The following is a 17,290-nucleotide window of genomic DNA, read 5'->3' on the forward strand; positions in this document are numbered from 1 at the left end:
GCAGTGATTCCCCGGGGGGGGGGGGGGGGGTTCCCTTTATAATTCTTTCTTAAACTCTTGTTACGCAAGTTTATGTGTGTCCGTGGTATTTACCACCACAAGCTCAGTGTTTCAAAAACGTAAGAAAGGCTGGGCCAAGTGCCCCCTGGGAGCTGTCCTGGCCAAGGAGAAGTTCCGCCCTTGTCTTTCTCTGCTCCTTTCACTCACCTGCTCTTTCTCCCACCTTCGGGCACAGGAGTCCCCCCAAACCCCCAGGGTGGGGGGGGCCTAGGGCACGGCAGGCAACCTGCAGGCTACAGGTCCTGTCGTGAAGGCTCCGGCTGTGGCTTCTCCCCCGGGGCGCAGGACCTTCCCGGGGTGCCTGTTGGAAAGACTCGGGTGTGGGCTCGGAGGGCATGACCACTCAGCCTGTTCTGGGTCTGGGTCTGGGCCCCGGGCCGGCCTCCAGCCCAGGCACAAGGCCGACTCCCCAGAGCCAACACTGGCTTTAACTGGGGTCCACGTTAGGCGTTGTGGTCCGAAAAAGCCTATGTTCGCCTCCCTCCCTGTGTTGGGCACATCAAGGGGAAGATGGGCTGCGTTGGGGCAGAATTCAAAGACTGCGGATCTTCAACCCCTTGACCTCGTCTGTTCCCAAAGTCCTGCACCTAAGGGTGGAGGCGAACATGGCGAAAAGGTAAGGCCAGGCCTTTGGGGTAAAATCTCTGAACCAGTCTCCTTCCATCCCTCAGTCAGAAATATCTGATCCTCCAAAGTGACCTGATGCCCGGACGCTTCCAGTCCACACTGGGGTCCCAGCCAGGTCCCGAGGTTTCCAGAAACCTCTTCTTCTCCAGTCCGATTGCTGACATCTATACATAAGGTAGATTCCCAGAAACAGACGTTTTTTCTAAAGCCGACAAACCACAGAGAGTCCACATAAAGCCTGAGAAATGTAAGCCTTGGGCCTACTTTTCCTCTGCCGTGGGAACCCTGCCGAGTAGCATTCCCCGGCCGTGACTGCCAAAAATGGGCAAGATCACCCCCCTCGGGCACCGGGCCATCTCCCTGATGCTCTGAAGGCCCCATCACAGGCCTCCAGACCCCCCCACCCGGGTCAAATCTACTGCAAAGACCTACAAAAAGGAGGCTTTGGCCGGCTTCCCGGCTCCCCACCCCCCGCTGCCCCACCAGACCCCTGCAGGGAGAAGGAACCCAGAGCAGAAGACAATAAGGAAATAGCTCCCAAGTCAGGAAAACTGCTTCTCGTGGTGAAGTAAATCAAGTTCTGCCCTGTTACCTTATGGCCATAAACAAAGTCATCTCTCTTCTAACTCACAGGAAGCCCCGCATCCCGAGGGGGGCGAGGTCCAGGCCACCTCCCCGCTCCTGCCTGCCGGCCTATTCCCTGCCCTTCTTCCCAGCACAGGCCCTCTCCTCTCCATGCCTCGTGCCTCCTGCCCTTTCCCTTCCAGCCACTCGAAAGGGCTCAGACTCCCAGCTCTACTTCCTGTGCTCCCATGAGTCTTTGCCCCTGGGCCTCGGGGGCTTCTCCCCGGGGGCCTCGCCAGGCCTCCGTGGCGTCCTCCGGTCCTTCCCCGGCTTTGCTTTCTGGGAGCGCCTCTCCACTGGGCCCCCTCAGACATCTCTGGCTCTTCCCTGTCTGTCCCATTTGTGGCCTTTAGCTTCCACTCTTGCCCCCTCATCAACTCTCTATACGGCCCCAGGGTGACCTTTGAAACATAGAAACCAGACCTTGCCCGTGTCCTGGTCAGAACCCCCTAGTGGCTTCCTCTCGTTTTCAGGTGAAGATCCAAAGTCTCTCCCAGGGTCCCCGTGCCCGGACGACTCGGCCCTGCCTCGGGCTCACCTCAACCCTTGGCTCTCGTCTTCCGACCCCCTCCTCCAGGCAGGCCGGCTTTCTTGCTGTTCCTTAAATACCAGCTCAGGCCCAACCCGGGGTCTTAGTTCCATTGGCCCTTCTGCCCCAGAAAGTGTCCCCTGGGTCTCCACACGGCTCCCCGCTGCCCACGGAGTTCCGTCTCCGCTCTGGTTTCCTCACTGGCAAGGCCTGTCCGATGGCTGCCCGTCCACCACGAATGTGCTTACCCTGTCATTCATACATGTGCACGGCAGTCTACACTATATGCTGTTCACCGTGTCCCCTTCACCAGAGTGATCATCGGAGCACAGGGATGATCCTTTGGTAGCCTGATTCATTTCTGCATTCCTGGAACCTAGAATTCTGATGCACAGTAGGCACTCAATAAAGATACCTTAAATGGTGAATCCATGAAAAAAAAAAATATATATATAGGAATACTTTAAACGTTTTAACTGAAAACACATCTATCATTTATTTGCCGATGTTTTAAATATGTATATACACGTATTTTTTTAAGTAAACTCTATGCTCAACGTGGGTCTCAAACTCAACCCCAAGATCAAAAATTCCCTGCTCTACCAACGGAGCCAGCCAGGCGCCCCTGTTTGCCAATATTTTGACATAGGGCCAAAGCTTTTCCTTTGAGCATGGTGCCCTCACTGGGGATCCTTGCTGTCTCTTTCTTCTTTTTGCATAAATCATGCCTATACTGTGTTATCCACAATTTCAACTCCTTTAAGGTGACATGAGGGGCACCTGGGTGGCTCAGTCGGCCGAGCGTCCGACTTCAGCTCAGGTCACGATCTCACGGTTCATGAGTTCAAGCCCCGCGTCGGGCTCTGTGCTGACCGCTCGGAGCCTGGAGCCTGCTTCGGATTCCGTGTCTGCCTCTCTCTCTGTCTCTCCCCTGCCTGCACTCTGTCTCTCTCTCTCTCTCTCTCTCTCAAAAATAACATTAAAAAAATAAATAAAATGGCACGAAATCTTAAAGACTCTTCAAAAGGACTTCCAGTATAGAATTCTTCCATAGTCTTCTTATTTTCTCCCCAAATAATTGCCCTTTTATTGAGAGTCTTTCCAAATCATTTAACTTAGTTCTCAAAGAGACAACTCTTCCTTTTTTACACTCTTCATCATGATTTACGTAATATTAAGTTGGTTGACAGAATAGGTAATTAAATTACTTAATCACTATAACATGTACTGTGGACTTAAGCTGGTTTAGGAATACACACCACTCAACTCAAAGGGGTTGGGTGAGCTGGAGGGCCGCCATGTTCACTGGGCCGTGGGCACCTGCCAGGGAGTTTGCTCTGGCGAGTCGGCTTGGAGGGGGTCGGAAAAAAAAAACCTGTTCTGCGGTGTAAGAATCCTGGCACGAGCCCATGGCCACTCTGATGGAAACCAGTGTGGACCCCACCCAAGAGAACGGGCGAAGCCAAATCAGGTCAGCTAACTGCAACAAGGATCCAAGCGGAACCCAGGCAAGAAATCTCCTTCTGCCCCTCCCGGCCAGGGGAATACCCAGCACGCAAAGGAACTGAGGTTTAAGCCATGATGAAAGTTGCACTTTGATAAATGTAATTATCCTGTATCATTGATTAATAAGCCAAACATAGTTCTCACTCTCTAGGAAGAATGACTAAACGGTGATTCTCAATCCCGAATAAATAAATTATCCCCTTCAGGGATAAGACTTCTGAACCCAGAGTGACCCCGGCTTTTGACTCTTGCTTTCCTCACTTGGTAATATTTTTATGCCAAACCCAGGCGTCTCAACCACCCCGTTGTTCTGCCCACTTGCCACGCATGTGCTGATGAGACCACTGATCGGCCTTGGCTGTGGATCCTGTCCCGACCACACTCCCCATCCCATCATTCACGGAGACCCCCTGCCTACTGGCCCCACGGCCGGGGTCCTGCCCTGCAGGGTAACTCTCACGCACACACTGTTCCCGGAGAGTATCACCCTCCCCCTCGGATGCCCAGGCTTCGAAAGCCCAGCAACTTCTCTCTGCTGAGCCCTGTTCTGTCACGCCTCACCTCCGTCCCAGCAGGCCGGGCCCCTGTGGCGTCGGTCCTGGGCTCTAAAAGCGATGTGACACATTTACGACCCTGCGGGCATTTTAGCTACAGTTTTCAAACCTTCCTTTGGAACGAGAAGGATGAAGGTCACAGCCAAAATCCTTTCCTCTGGGGCCCTCTCACGGACGTTTAGGACCCTCGCTGACATCAGACCACGGCTGAGGTCACACCCTCCCCTCTCTGGTTGTGTTGGCAAGTCGGTTTCTTAGATGCAGAGGTGAGCTCGTTCTACCGCTTTGACTCACACTACGGGGCCCGCTTCTGAATGACCTGGCGTTGGCAACACGCGAGGGGTTCAGCGGCAAACCTTGGACGAGCCGCGACAACGCCACTCGCGGGTGCGAAGGGGCCGGGAAGAAAGATAGGGCTTCCAGCCTGCCTCAAGGGCACAAGTGTTGGCTGGGCCATCCGACCAGATGCCAGGCAGCGTTTCGATTGTGTAACCACTTCTGCCCTGACTCATTTCTCCATTATTTGGCTTCCTCCGGCGTTTGCTTAAGGGGAGGACACGCTGTATAGGCCTCATGGTCCCGTAAGGCAGGTGTTCCACTTGGTCCGCCCGGCAGGTTTATTTTTAATTATAAATTAACGGCTTCTGCATTTTCTTTACAGCGTGGGTCTGAGACCGACGACCTTGAAGGTCTGACAAGATGGTTTCTGAACTCGAGAGGCTGAAGGCCCGACCCCAGATAAACGCCTCCGCGAGGCTTCCCGACGTGCGGTCGGCCAGCCCTAGCTGACGAGCGCGCAGGGCACGGGTTCTCAGCCCGGGCACTGTGGTAGCTCCATAACCCAGCCTCGGCGCAAACCAGTTAAAAGCAGAATCTTGGGAGGCGAGACTGGGACAGTGACTTTTCTTAGAAGCTCCCCAGAAGAGGGGCGCCTGGGTGGCTCAGTCGGTTAAGCGGCCGACTTCGGCTCAGGTCATGATCTCGCGGCCCGTGAGTTCGAGCCCCGCGTCGGGCTCTGTGCTGACGGCTCGGAGCCGGGAGCCCGCTTCGGATTCTGTGTCTCCCTCTCTCTCTGCCCCTCCCCCACTCATGCTCTGTCTCTCTCTGTCTCAAAAATAAATAAACGTTAAAAAAAAAAATTAAAAAAAAAAAGAAGCTCCCCAGAAGATTCTGAGCTGCCAGGGTTGAGAACCACTGGCTTCGTGGATCTCTCGAAGAGAGAGCCCTCAGGTTCTGGAACCAATTTAAACAGTCTTTTGATCTGTATTCTACTAAGCATTTGTAATATCACCAGTTACCATACACTGAGGGCCTAATATGTGCCGAATACAATGTACTTTCATATACAGTAAAACTGAAACCCAAAAGCAATTCTGTAAGGTAGATATTGTTAGCCCCATTTTTTTTTAAGAGGAAGAGTGAGAACAAGCATGTGGGGGTGGAGGGAGGGAGGGAGGGAGGGAGAGAGAGAGAGAGAGAGAGAGAGAGAGAGAATCCTAAGCAGACTCCACATTCAGTGCGGAGCCCGGCTCGAGCCTGGATCCCACAACCCTGGGATCATGACCTGAGCCAAAATCAAGAGTCAGACGCTCAACCGACTGAGCCACCCACGTGCCCCTGTTATTTCCACTTTTAAGTGTTTTATTTTATTTCGTAGCTCAGAAAGGTTAACGTGAACAAAACTTGCGCAGCTGGTTAAGTACAGAAGCCAGCGTCTCAGCCCAGGTTTATCTGATTCCAAAATCCGAGCTTGCCCCATCAGGCCATGTCGTCGCTTAGCTCTTAATGACGGTAAGATCGGTGGTTCCAACGTTTGGACTGGTAATGCTTTTTTACCCCCCCCAAATTCCATCCATAGAAAATCTGGACCGGGAAGACCGTCCCTCCAGAGGCTGCTGGGTGAGAATAACTGTCCGTGTTCAAGAGGCCCAACACATCTGTTATTGTAATCTAATTTTGTAGAACAAGGAACTAGAGGATAATTTGGCCATAAATCATATTTGTGTCTTTAACCAAGGGGCCAACGTCATTGATTATGTAAGAACCCATCCTCTTTGCTTATTTTAATCCTGGAGGAAACGATAGCCTTCCCCACTGAACTCACTCTGGCCCTGATTTGGGAGACAAACTGCACTTCCTGAATCTGACCACACTCGTGCACGGGACAGTGGGATTAGGCGCATGAGACACCGAGACAGAGAGCCCTTCTGATTGCAGAAGTAACTCCCGAGGGATAAGGAACCCATAGCATTACCCTAAAAGCACTTGTGGGGACAGGCCTCCCGCCTGTCCCCACACCCCCGGACCGACAGCCCTGTTCGGAATCATCCCAGGGGTGGCGGCACCAGCTCTGGGTTCTGTAACAACCGTGGGGAAACCCGGAAGCCGAGCTCAGTTATCCAAACGCCAGCTCACGTGGGACCTTGATCAAATCACCGCACGTGAAGGCATCCCCTTGGGAACTGCAGAATGAGGCGTCCACAGCCAGTGGACGAGCACGGTGTTGGGGACATGATCCACAGCACAGGTGCGGGGAGAATTCTCATGACGACACAGACATTTTTCTCAGCTCCACGAGTTTCCGATGATCGATCCGTTCCAGCCTGAACCGTGAAATGCTCTTCCGTAGAAACAACTGGTAAATACAACGGGTAGGTTCATAAATATTTGCTGAGCAAATGGCGGGAGTTGGGGATGGAGAGTGGCAGGTCCCCCAGGACCTTTTGCATTTATTGCCCTAGCACATTATATAAAACTCACAGTTGCTAAGTGAGGAACCCGAGCTCCAGAGAGCACGTCGCCAATATGTGGCGGGACTGATTTTCAAGCCAGTTCTGCCCGCCTTTGGGCCTCGTCCTCTTCTCCGTACCACTCTCCGAGGGCATCGCAAGAGAGGACTCGTCTGTCCAGGATGATGGGCTCCAACTTTGGCCCAGCTCTCATCCCTAGAGAAGGTCTTGGGTTTGGCCCCTTGAGAGAGTCAGCTCAAAACATCCGATACGTACCCGTCTGTCCGCAGGGCCCGGTGCCACGTGCAGCCAGGGATGAGCCAGACGTGGCCCCGGAACCTCCGGCAAGTTGCCATCTGGTAGCCAGGCAATCCCGCCTGCCAAGCGCGGCCAGTCAGGGGAGACGAACGAAAGCAATTGCATCCAGCTGAGCAGCGGGTGAGGCTGCACGAGGGCTGGTGTTCCAGATCGGCCTCGAAGGATAAACAGAGGCGGCGGGAATGGCATATACTCAAAGGCCTCCAAGTGGGAAAACTCAAGACTCGGGGCGGGGGGGGGGGGGGGGGGGGGGGGGGACACGGTCCACGGGGCTGTCCGTGCGCTCCGAGCCTGTCCTCCAGGGTCCAAATCCCGGCCTCGCCACCTTGGTAGCAATGTGACTTTGCCAGCGAGTGACCCGACCCTCCCCACCCTCGTTTCCTCTCCTGTAGGATGGGAAGCGATCCCGTCTGCCTTCAAGCTTCCTGCACTTTCTTCCACACCGCTTGTGAACAAGCTAGGGTTCCCACAGGAGAAAAACATCCGGTGGGGGGGTGGGGGGGGGTGGGAGGGTACCAAGGTGCACTGTGATGATGCGTGTGAAGGCCTGGGCCCGATTCTCGCCCGTGGAAGTGCTCCCCACATATGAGCCGCTATTTTGGGTGTTTGGGGCGGCCTGATCTGACTGCAGGTCGGATAGGGGCCAAAGGATGCTCCCCATCCAGAACTCGCGGCACCCTGCTCGGCATCCATCACTCACCGTAATATCGTCCCTCAACCGCGCTGACCCTTCCCAGGGAAACAGAGATCCCTCCAAAGGGTAGGCAAAGGCAAGGGTTAAAGGAGATGCGACGCGCTCTACGACGCCCGACGCGTCGCAAATGTCACGTGAATCTGGCCTCTTCCAGAGTCAGCTCCAGGCCTTCTAGTCCTTTCTGACGCAAGATAGGACAAGTTCAGTATTTCTCAAACTGGAATCGAGGGAACACATGCACTCCATGGGACTGCGTGGACGAAACATCAAAAAAAATCTTTTCTGAGATGTATCATAACAGCCACACAAGAAGAACGCTAGGCACCGCTAGATAGCTGTCTATGGTATTTTTCTTTTCTTTCTTTTTTTTAATGTTTATTTATTTTTGAGAGCGAGTGAGTGAGCACGAGCAGGGGAGGGGCAGAGAGAGAGGGAGACACAGAATCCGAAACAGGCTCCGGGCTCCGAGCTGTCAGCACAGAGCCCGACACGGGGCTCGAACCCACGGACGGCGAGATCACGACCCGAGCCGGAGTCGGACGGACGCTCAACCGACTGAGCCGGCCAGGCGCCCCTATACTATTTTTCAGTAAGGTGCGGCTAAGACTGAGGACCAGAGATGAAATCAGGGCCAGACAGGCAGACCAATGAAACCGAAGAGAGGCTCCCCGAGAGCTACAAGTTCGTGTGGGATTTCAGCACGTGTTATCAACTCCGTGGGGAAAAGACGTTTGACTCCGTGAATGGCCCTGGAAAAACCAGCGAGCTATTTTGATTACCTCCTTCATCCCTACAGCAAAGATTCTTACGACGTGCACAGAAAACGGATGTGATCATTTTCAAGCCATTTTCAAAATGCCCACCTAACGACTATTCAAGCGTCTGCACTCAGCAAAAGACTCGCCATGTTGAAACACGGCCGATAAAGCAGGTCACGTTTAGGGCTCCCGGGGCGTCAGCCACACCGCCTCACTCTGCACCACAAACTCGTTCCCGTTTCGGGGCCTGTGCGTCTGCCGTCCTGCCCAGTGACCGCAACGCTCTCTACCCGGCGCGTTGCACAGCTCACTCGTTTCCACCCTTTGGATTCGGCTCAGGTGTGGCCTCCTCAGAGGCCTTGCCTCTTACCCCGATCTATGGCAGGCCTCCCTCATGGTCACGCCAGCCCATGGCCCTCTTCCTTCTCTTCCTATGCATCACGGTATCCAATGCTGTGTCCCGTTTGCCCTCATGGGAGCGTACCTTCCTTGAAGGCAGCCAATCTCATTCACCTCTTCGTGGCCTGGAACGGCACTGGGCACAAATTGCATGCTTAACACATATTTCTTGAATGAATCAACGAAGGAATGACCCCTTCAGTTTAAGTTCCTGTCCAGAGTGCCCGAATGACACTTTTTTTCGAGGAGGCGGACATGTGGTTCTTAAAAAAAAATTTTTTTTTAATTTTAGAGAGAGAGCAAGAGAGGGGCAGAGGGACAGAGAGAGAGAGAGAGAAAGAGAGAGAGAATCCCAAGCAGTCTCCATGATCAGGGCAGAGCCTGACGTGGGGCTCAATCCCACGACCCTGGGATCATGACCTGAGTGGAAACCAAGAGTCAGACGCTCGACCGACTGAGCCACCCAGGCGCCCCGACATGTTTTCTCTTAACCATAATAGAACTCTTACTGATGAACCAGTTTTCGGTCTTCTGTTTTAGTTTTAAATGCCTACCCACCTGTGCTTGGTTTATCTCTTGTATATCTTGAGTTCAAGAAATTCTACCTATTAGAGCACTATGGCTTTGCAAAGGCACGGATTCATACCTACGGCAACTAAAGTGTTGGCTGATTATATTTAATACTTTGACATCAAAAGATGATATTGCCTCCAAACCAAAGCTTCTCTGTTGGCCTTCTGCTGCCTTCTCAAGCTGCTGGCCCCCCATTCAGGTGTTCGTGGCAGACGTCCAAGGGCAAAAGGAGCTCCATCGGCCAGGGTTCCGTCTACAATGACTGCAGACGGGGAGCGCGTGTGCTGCTTGCCGTGTGCAAGGCAACACCCCCTCTCCCCGTTTCCATTTCCTGCACACGTAGTGGCCTCAGACCCAGACTGATCCGTGGGAAGACTAATCGCAATGGGGTGAAACTCCCTTACGCGATGCGACCTGCTCCCCACACCTGTCCCTGTTGGTAGCTCCAGGCCCAGAATTCCTTCCTGCTCTTTCCCTCTTTCCTCTGCACCTCGAACTTTTAGCAAGGGGCAAAACCAAGATGCTTTTACTAAATGCACGTGCTCTCTAGATGACAGCTCTCCCCAACCGAGTCAAACAGAGAAGGAATGGGATATTGCCTGTGGCCGATCGTATTTTCCAGAGATGGCCGCGGTCACCTCCTATCCCACCTGTTCTTGCAGGGTGACCCAAACATCCCTCCCACCACAGGACGGGATAGAGAGATGTCCACCTCCCTTCAATCTGAGTGAGCCTTTGGAGCGGACTCAACCGATGCTGTAAGGCAGAAGTGAGGCCACGTGGCTTCCGAAGACAGATCACCAAAACACCATCGTGCACTACCGCCTCGCTCTCTCGGGATACTCCCTGTTGGATCCCAGCCGCCGTTCTGTGAGTTGAGTTTGAGGTGTCAGTGTGACGTCTGTGTGGAGGTACCCAGGAGACACAACTGGTCACATGGGCCTAGAACCCCAGGCACCTGGGCTAGCGGTGAAGCTCCGATAGGGTCTGGCATCAGGTGATCATTGAAGCTGTGGGAGCGGACGGAGATGCCCAGGAAGGAGAAGAGAGCAAAGAGCCCGGAAGAGAACCCTGGAGAACAGCAACACCCTGGGACCGAGCGGAACCCCCCCTCCCACCGACTTCCGCAGCTAATTCTTCAATCATGCCCTCCAGGTTGTGTGGCAGCATCTTGTGTCCCAACCCCCCAGCTCGGTTCCTCCTGCCACCACCTCGTCCAGGCTCTCAAGCCTTCTTGATCGGATTACCACAAGCTTCTCGTTGGTCTCCCTCTTCCAATCAGGAGGGATTGACACCCACACGGCTACTAAAATGAGCCCCCCAGAACGTCATTCTGAGAAATTAGTCATCTACTTCAAACACTTCGAAGGTCCCCGGGGTCCATTTCCGTAAAATCCGAACTTGTTAGCTTCATACATCAGGCCTCTTGGATTTAGAACAACACCTTGCTTGCCTCGAATTGCCAAAGGTACCCTGCTCGAGCCATGTGAAACCCACGTTTCCCAAATATGCAGTGCTCTTCTGTGCCGGGGGCCTTCCCACATCCTTGTTTCTTTCTACCTGGGATGCCTCCCCGTCTCCTTTCCCGGATCCGGATAACCTTCCTTCTTGAAGGCTCGGTCCAAGTAGCATGTCCTCCGGGAGGCCCTCCAAGCCCGGCAATCTGATTTAGGATGCTCTTGCCCTGTCCCCTCGTTACCTTATTTATGTGCCCATTATGGCTCTCAACACTCCTCATCACTGCAATTAATTCTCGATTTGTCTGTTTCTTCCTGAACTGAATATACGACGTCGCATTCAACTCTGTGATCTCGGCGACTGGCGCCTAATAGCACTTTTCTTACTTACGTTTTCTTTTTCTTTCTTGTTTAATGAGCTAATGTTCTACACCGTAAGCTCCATGAGAACAGAAATCACGTCTTGGTCATCCTGTCATCTTGACGTCCCTTGCGACAATGGGTGCAATGCTTTTCCCATAATGCCTCCTTCCCCCAGTTCAGGAAGGAGGTAAGAAATGTGTTGGGTTACAGCCCACGTTTCTAGACGACACTATGGGAGCAACTGTTGCCCTGAGCGTTTCTCAACACTCCTACAGGATAGTACTACTTCTGCCATTTTATGAGCGAGGAAATGTGGGCTCAGGGGGCTAAGTGACTTGCTTAAGGTCCTGAGGCCGGAAGGGTCTGCTTGCTGGTTCGGTGCGTGCGATTTCGTGACATGCCAAGAAGGCAGTAAACATCACGGTCAGTGAGTGATCAACAGTTCAGACCCAGACTGGGAAACACCCCAAGAAACCTCTGCCAGAGACACTTGGAGAAGATTCTCTGGCACAGACCACTGAGCCATCACACAGCAGCTGGGACTGAAAGATGGTTCCGGAGCCTCTTAGCTCCGTCTGGACCGCACCACCTGCATCCCACAGTGGGCAGCAGCCAACTTCTGGGAGTTTCTTCAGACCTCGCCAGACCAGAGTTTGATCTACCCAGCAGTAAACCCACTTTGCATAACTTCTTTCCAAAAGTTTTCAAGTTGTCCATCAACGTATTTTTTTTTTTTTAATCCTAAGGCCTCTCCAGGGTCCTTAAAATCGATCAGTTTTCCATAAAAGAAAGGAAGTATTTTCTTGTTGTTTTTAATTTTATTTTACATCCAAATTAGTTAGCATCTAGTGCAACAATGATTTCAGGAGTAGATTCCTTCCCCATTTAGCCCATCCCCCCCTCCCTCAACCCCTCCAGTAACCCTCTGTTTGTTCTCCTTATTTAAGAGTCTCTTATGCTTTGTCCCCCTCCCTGTTTTTATATTATTTTTGTTTCCCTTCCATTGTGTTCATGTTTTGTCTCTTAAATTCCTCATGAGTGAAGTCATATGATGTCTTTCTCTGGCTAATTTCACTTAGCATAATACCCCCCAGTTCCATCCACGTAGTTGCAAATGGCAAGATTTCATTCTTTTTGATTGCCAAGTAATACTCCATTGTATATATATACCACATCTTCTTTACCCATTCATCCATCAGTGGACATTTGGGCTCTTTCCACCCTTCGGCTATTGTCGATAGTGCTGCTATAAACACGGGGGTGCATGTGTCCCTTCGAAACAGCACACCTGTATCCCTTGGATAAATACCTAACAGTGCGATTGCTGGGTCGTAGGGTAGTTCTATTTTTAGTTTCTCGAGGAACCTCCATACTGTTTTCCAGAGCGGCTGCACCAGCTTGCATTCCCATGTTGTTGTTGTTTTAATGCAAGGACAAATGATACAGATGTAATTCTTTCCAGGAAAAGCTTTCAAAAGGCACCCGACATTCTTCAACACGAGGCTAATTTCATCAACCTGTCCTCAGTTATCAAATGCCTCAAAACCGATACAGACTTGGTAACACGTCCGGTGGGCTCATCAAATCCGAGTAATTACCTCAGAAGTACAACAGTCCTTCCAACTTTGTACCCCATCTTAAATTCTAAAGTCAAGGCTTTGCGTGTGTGGCACGTGGGGGTACACGCTGAGCGCGTGAAGGCCAACGGTGCACACGCGACTACGGCGAGACCTCCCCAAACTGCCAGGCAATGCCGGTTTATGAAAGGCAAATAAATGCTCGTAAACAAATTGTACCTCCATGCCTCGGAGCACCATGATCTGACCCCAAGCCTCGTCCTCTTCGTGGGCTCCCAGCAAAAGGCTCCCCTCTCCCCAGGTGTGCAAGCTAAGAGTCCCCCCCACCACCCCAACATGCCTTTTCCCTCATCCCCTGCCAGCCAGTTCAGTCCCAAGTCCCGTCCCCCCGAGGTCTCATCACACCCACGCTGGCCCCCTCCACACCACAGCCAGGAGTATCTTCTGAAAGTAAAATCGCCCCACCCCTGCCTGCTTTGGGCATAGGATCATAAACTTTAACCCCAGTTTGTATCTTTACTTTCAGTACATTAAATTATTTCAATTTTATTTGAGAGAGAGAGAGAGAGAAAGAGAAAGAGCACGAGCAGGGGAGGGGCAGAGAGAGAGGGAGACCCAGAATCCGAAGCAGGCTCCAGGCTCTGAGCCATCAGCCCAGAGCCCGACGCGGGGCTCGAACTCACGAACCATGAGATCATGAGCTGAGCTGAAGTCAGATGCCCAACCGACTAGCCATCCAGGCGCCCCTCAAACCAGTTGTAATCAAGAGCTATATAAAGACCACATATGATGCACAGAAATCAGACACTACACTACCTATACTGTGTTTAGGATAGGAATTCAAAAATGTATCTGTTGAACAGAGTGCAACAGTTGATACGACTTTTCGAATGATAAACACACGTAACACTGGGAAAGCAGGTAAGGGGTTACTGGTAGTTCTGTTTTCTGAAGCCTCCATTATTAGATCTAATAATCTAACCCACGGACACTCAACTTTGCAAGTTTACCTTCCTCATCGTTCTATCATCCCTGTTTTTTTCCCCTTAAAGTGCGTGCAAAAACTCTGGCAGGTTATACAAAACCAGCCAGTAGAAGTCAAGAAAATGTTCATTTCTGCAGCCTAAAATAAACAGCATTTGGAAACTGTTTGGTTTTTTTTTTTTAAGTTTATTTATTTTTGAGAGGCGGTGGGGGGGTGGGAAGGAAAACGAACAGGCAGGCGGAGGGGCAGAGAGGGGGAGACACAGAGTCCAAAGCAGGCTCCAGGCTCGGACCGTCAGCACAGAGCGGGACGCGGGGCTCGAACCCACGAACCGTGAGATGACTGGAGCTTAAGTCGGATGCTCAACCCACTGAGCCACCCAGGCGCCCCTGGTAACTGGTTTCCACCTGAAGGGAAAAGCTACCGGCGAACAAAAGTTTGTTAAAAAAAAAAAAAACCACACATCCAATCACCGCATTCATCATCCCAAACCGCAGAGACAGCATGATTTTACTGCTTTGTTTTCTGGGCCTCGCAGCGGATGAAGACCTTGGAACGACATGGCTGAGTCGAGCAAAATCAGGATGCCACTTTATATTCTCCTGCAGTGTTACTTATAAATGACCCAACATGCGTTTTCCCGCGTGCGCCTGGGGAGCAGGGCGTCCCTCCTGAAAAGCGAGGTTAGGGTTCGGGCCACTTTGCATGGGTCTTCTGTTAAGTCGGTCACCATTCCGCAGCCTCTAAAATCCAAAGGACCTGAAGTTTCTTCCGGAGAAAGCATTTGGAGCCGTGGTGGGAAGACGCGCCCAAGGCCATCCTGCCTGCTGCACCTGGAGTCTGGAGGCAAATCCGGAGTCTGGTGTTTGTATTCCACCCACAGCGCTCCTCCCAAGTCAGGGACTGGGGACGGGATGCTTCCCATCTCATTTCTTAGTTTCTCGGTTCCTCACTGCGGCCGAACCACCAGAAGGCTTTCCCTGTGCCTGATATGACCTCTCTGCCCTTCCCACCCCTCCGGCTCAGTTCAGCCACCACAGCAAAACACCCTCCGGGGGGGGGGGGGGGAACCCTCCCCAGGGCCCCCTCCCCACCCCTCCCCTGAAATTTCCCAAGACCATTCCTCACGTGATCGGGTTTTCGGGTAACACTCCAGGTCAACACTTGATTGGCGATAATAACCGTACCGAGAGACGATCCAGAACGTTCGAGGAGTTCTGCCCCAACGAGTCCCAAACCCAGATGATGAGAGACTCCCGCGAACTTGCCAAAACTGGAGGTCTCCTCTCCAGTGAATCAAAAATCGCTGCGGGTGGGTCTCAGGGATCTGAACATCTGTACAACTGCCCCAGTGATTCTGCTCAGCACCCACATATGGGAATGACCCCGCAAATCAATATACAGTGGGACTATCTTTCTTGATCTTAAAGCAGAAGGTCGCTTATTTGAAAACAAATTAGGAGGTAGGAAGTTTTAATTAAGTCGTGATGCCAGGGTTTAATTATAGGGCAAATCATTGGCAACAGGTGAGGACATTTAAGAAAGGAGTCAGTTATTATTATTTAATGATTATTTTTGAGAGAGAGGTCGTGCAAGGGAGGGGCAGAGGGGGACGGAGGGCCCGAAGCAGGCTCTGTGCTGTAGCAGCCTTATGCGGGGCTCGAACTCACGAATTGTGAGATCACTAACCCGAGCCGAAGTTGGGACGCTTCACCAACTGAGCTACCCAGGCACCCCAAAAGGAGCTGATTATTAAAGGTGGATTATAATAAGAGGCCTAGGATACAGAATAGCATAAGCCTGTTTTCTCAGGAATCGGGTCCATAGGAGCAGCCTGAGAATTCCCGAGAGTAAGTTAGAGTTTCTCCTTAGGAAAAAGGGGAGGAAAGTATGGAAGCAGGCTTAGAAATTCTATTACCAAAGAATATTATGAGTGTTTTTCAATTCCTTTTACACTTCGTATCCCCAACCCCTTTGACTGTTTTCGATTCCCAGATCTCTCTGCGAGCCTAGCAATCCGCCCGCATCCCGTGGAGGTCAATGATACCTTTCTACCCCATTCTTCTCCACCTGTTCTGTATAGCTGTGTACGTGTTCAGATGCACAGCTGACCTTCCTCACAAGCTACTTCCTGACTCCTTTCTAGGTGGTGGACTCCTCGGAGGCGAAAACTATGCCTTCACCTGTAGGCATAGTAATGACCTACAGAGAGCGTATGAGTTATTTGTAAACTTTCTGTAATTAGTATTAGCTATCTGTAAAAATCTTTGGATAGTCTCCAACTCTTCCAAAAACTGAAAAGGAGGGATTACTTCCTAACTCATTCTATGAGGCCAGCATTACTGAGACCAAAGCCAGACAAAGGCAATTAAAAACACGTGACCAAAAAGAAAACAAAAAAAAAAAAAAAACAACAAAAAACCACTACAGACCAGTATGCCCTATAAACACTCAGGCAAAAATCATCAACAAAGTACGACAAACCAAATTCGGCAGCATATTAAAAGGGATCAGACACCAAGACCACATACGATTTACTCCCCAAATGCAAGGACTGTTCAACCTATGAAAAGCACTGTAACACATTCACAAAATGAAGCCACTCTCCCTCCGCCTCGCGACCATCTCGATGATACAGCATTTCACAAAATTCAATACCCCTTCTCGAGACAAACCTTCAAACTAGAGAGAGGAGAGACTAACCTCCTCGACAGGACGAAGGCCATACATGAAAAATGTGCAACGTGAAGCTAACATCGCACTCGATGGTGCCGGGTTGAAAGCTTTTTCTTCTTAGACCAGGAACAAGGCAAGGATGCCAGGTTTCACCACTTATCATTCAATGCAGTGTTGAAAGCTCTGGCCAGAGCAATGAGGCAAGAGAAAAAGAAATCAAGGGCACACAAATTGGAAAAAGATGAAGTATCTGTTTGCAAATGATAGGATCTTATAGGTAGAAAATCCTAAAGGCTGCCCCCAAAACTGTTAGAATAAACCAATTCAGCAAAGTTGCAAGATATAAAATACACACAACTCAGCTGCGTTTCTAACTGCACTCACAAATGAACAATCTGAAAAAGAAAATTAGGGGAACAATCCATTGACAATAGCATCAAAACCAACACAGTACTTAGGAATAAACGTAACCAAGGGTACACTGAAAACTATAAAATATTGCTGAAAGAAATTAAAGACGGGGGCGCCTGGGTGGCTTAGTCAGTTAGGTGCCGGCTCTTGATCTCAGCTCAGGTTATGATCTCACCGACGACGGTTCGTGAGATCAAGCCCTACATGACAGTGTGGAGCCTGCTTGGGATTCTGCCCCTCCCTCCCTCCCTCCCTCCCTCTCTCTCTCAAAATAAATAACCATACAAAAGAAAGAAAAGAAATTAAAGGCAACGTAAATTTGAAGACATCTCGTGTTCGTGGACTGGAAGACAGATTCAATGCAATTCCTATCAAAACCTCAACAGCAATTTTTGCATAAGCTTCATTTATTTTTTTAAATTTAAACCCTAAAGTTTGTATGAAATTTCA

The sequence above is a fragment of the Panthera leo genome, chromosome A1 (assembly GCF_018350215.1).
Source record: "Panthera leo isolate Ple1 chromosome A1, P.leo_Ple1_pat1.1, whole genome shotgun sequence".
Taxonomy (NCBI): domain Eukaryota; kingdom Metazoa; phylum Chordata; class Mammalia; order Carnivora; family Felidae; genus Panthera; species Panthera leo.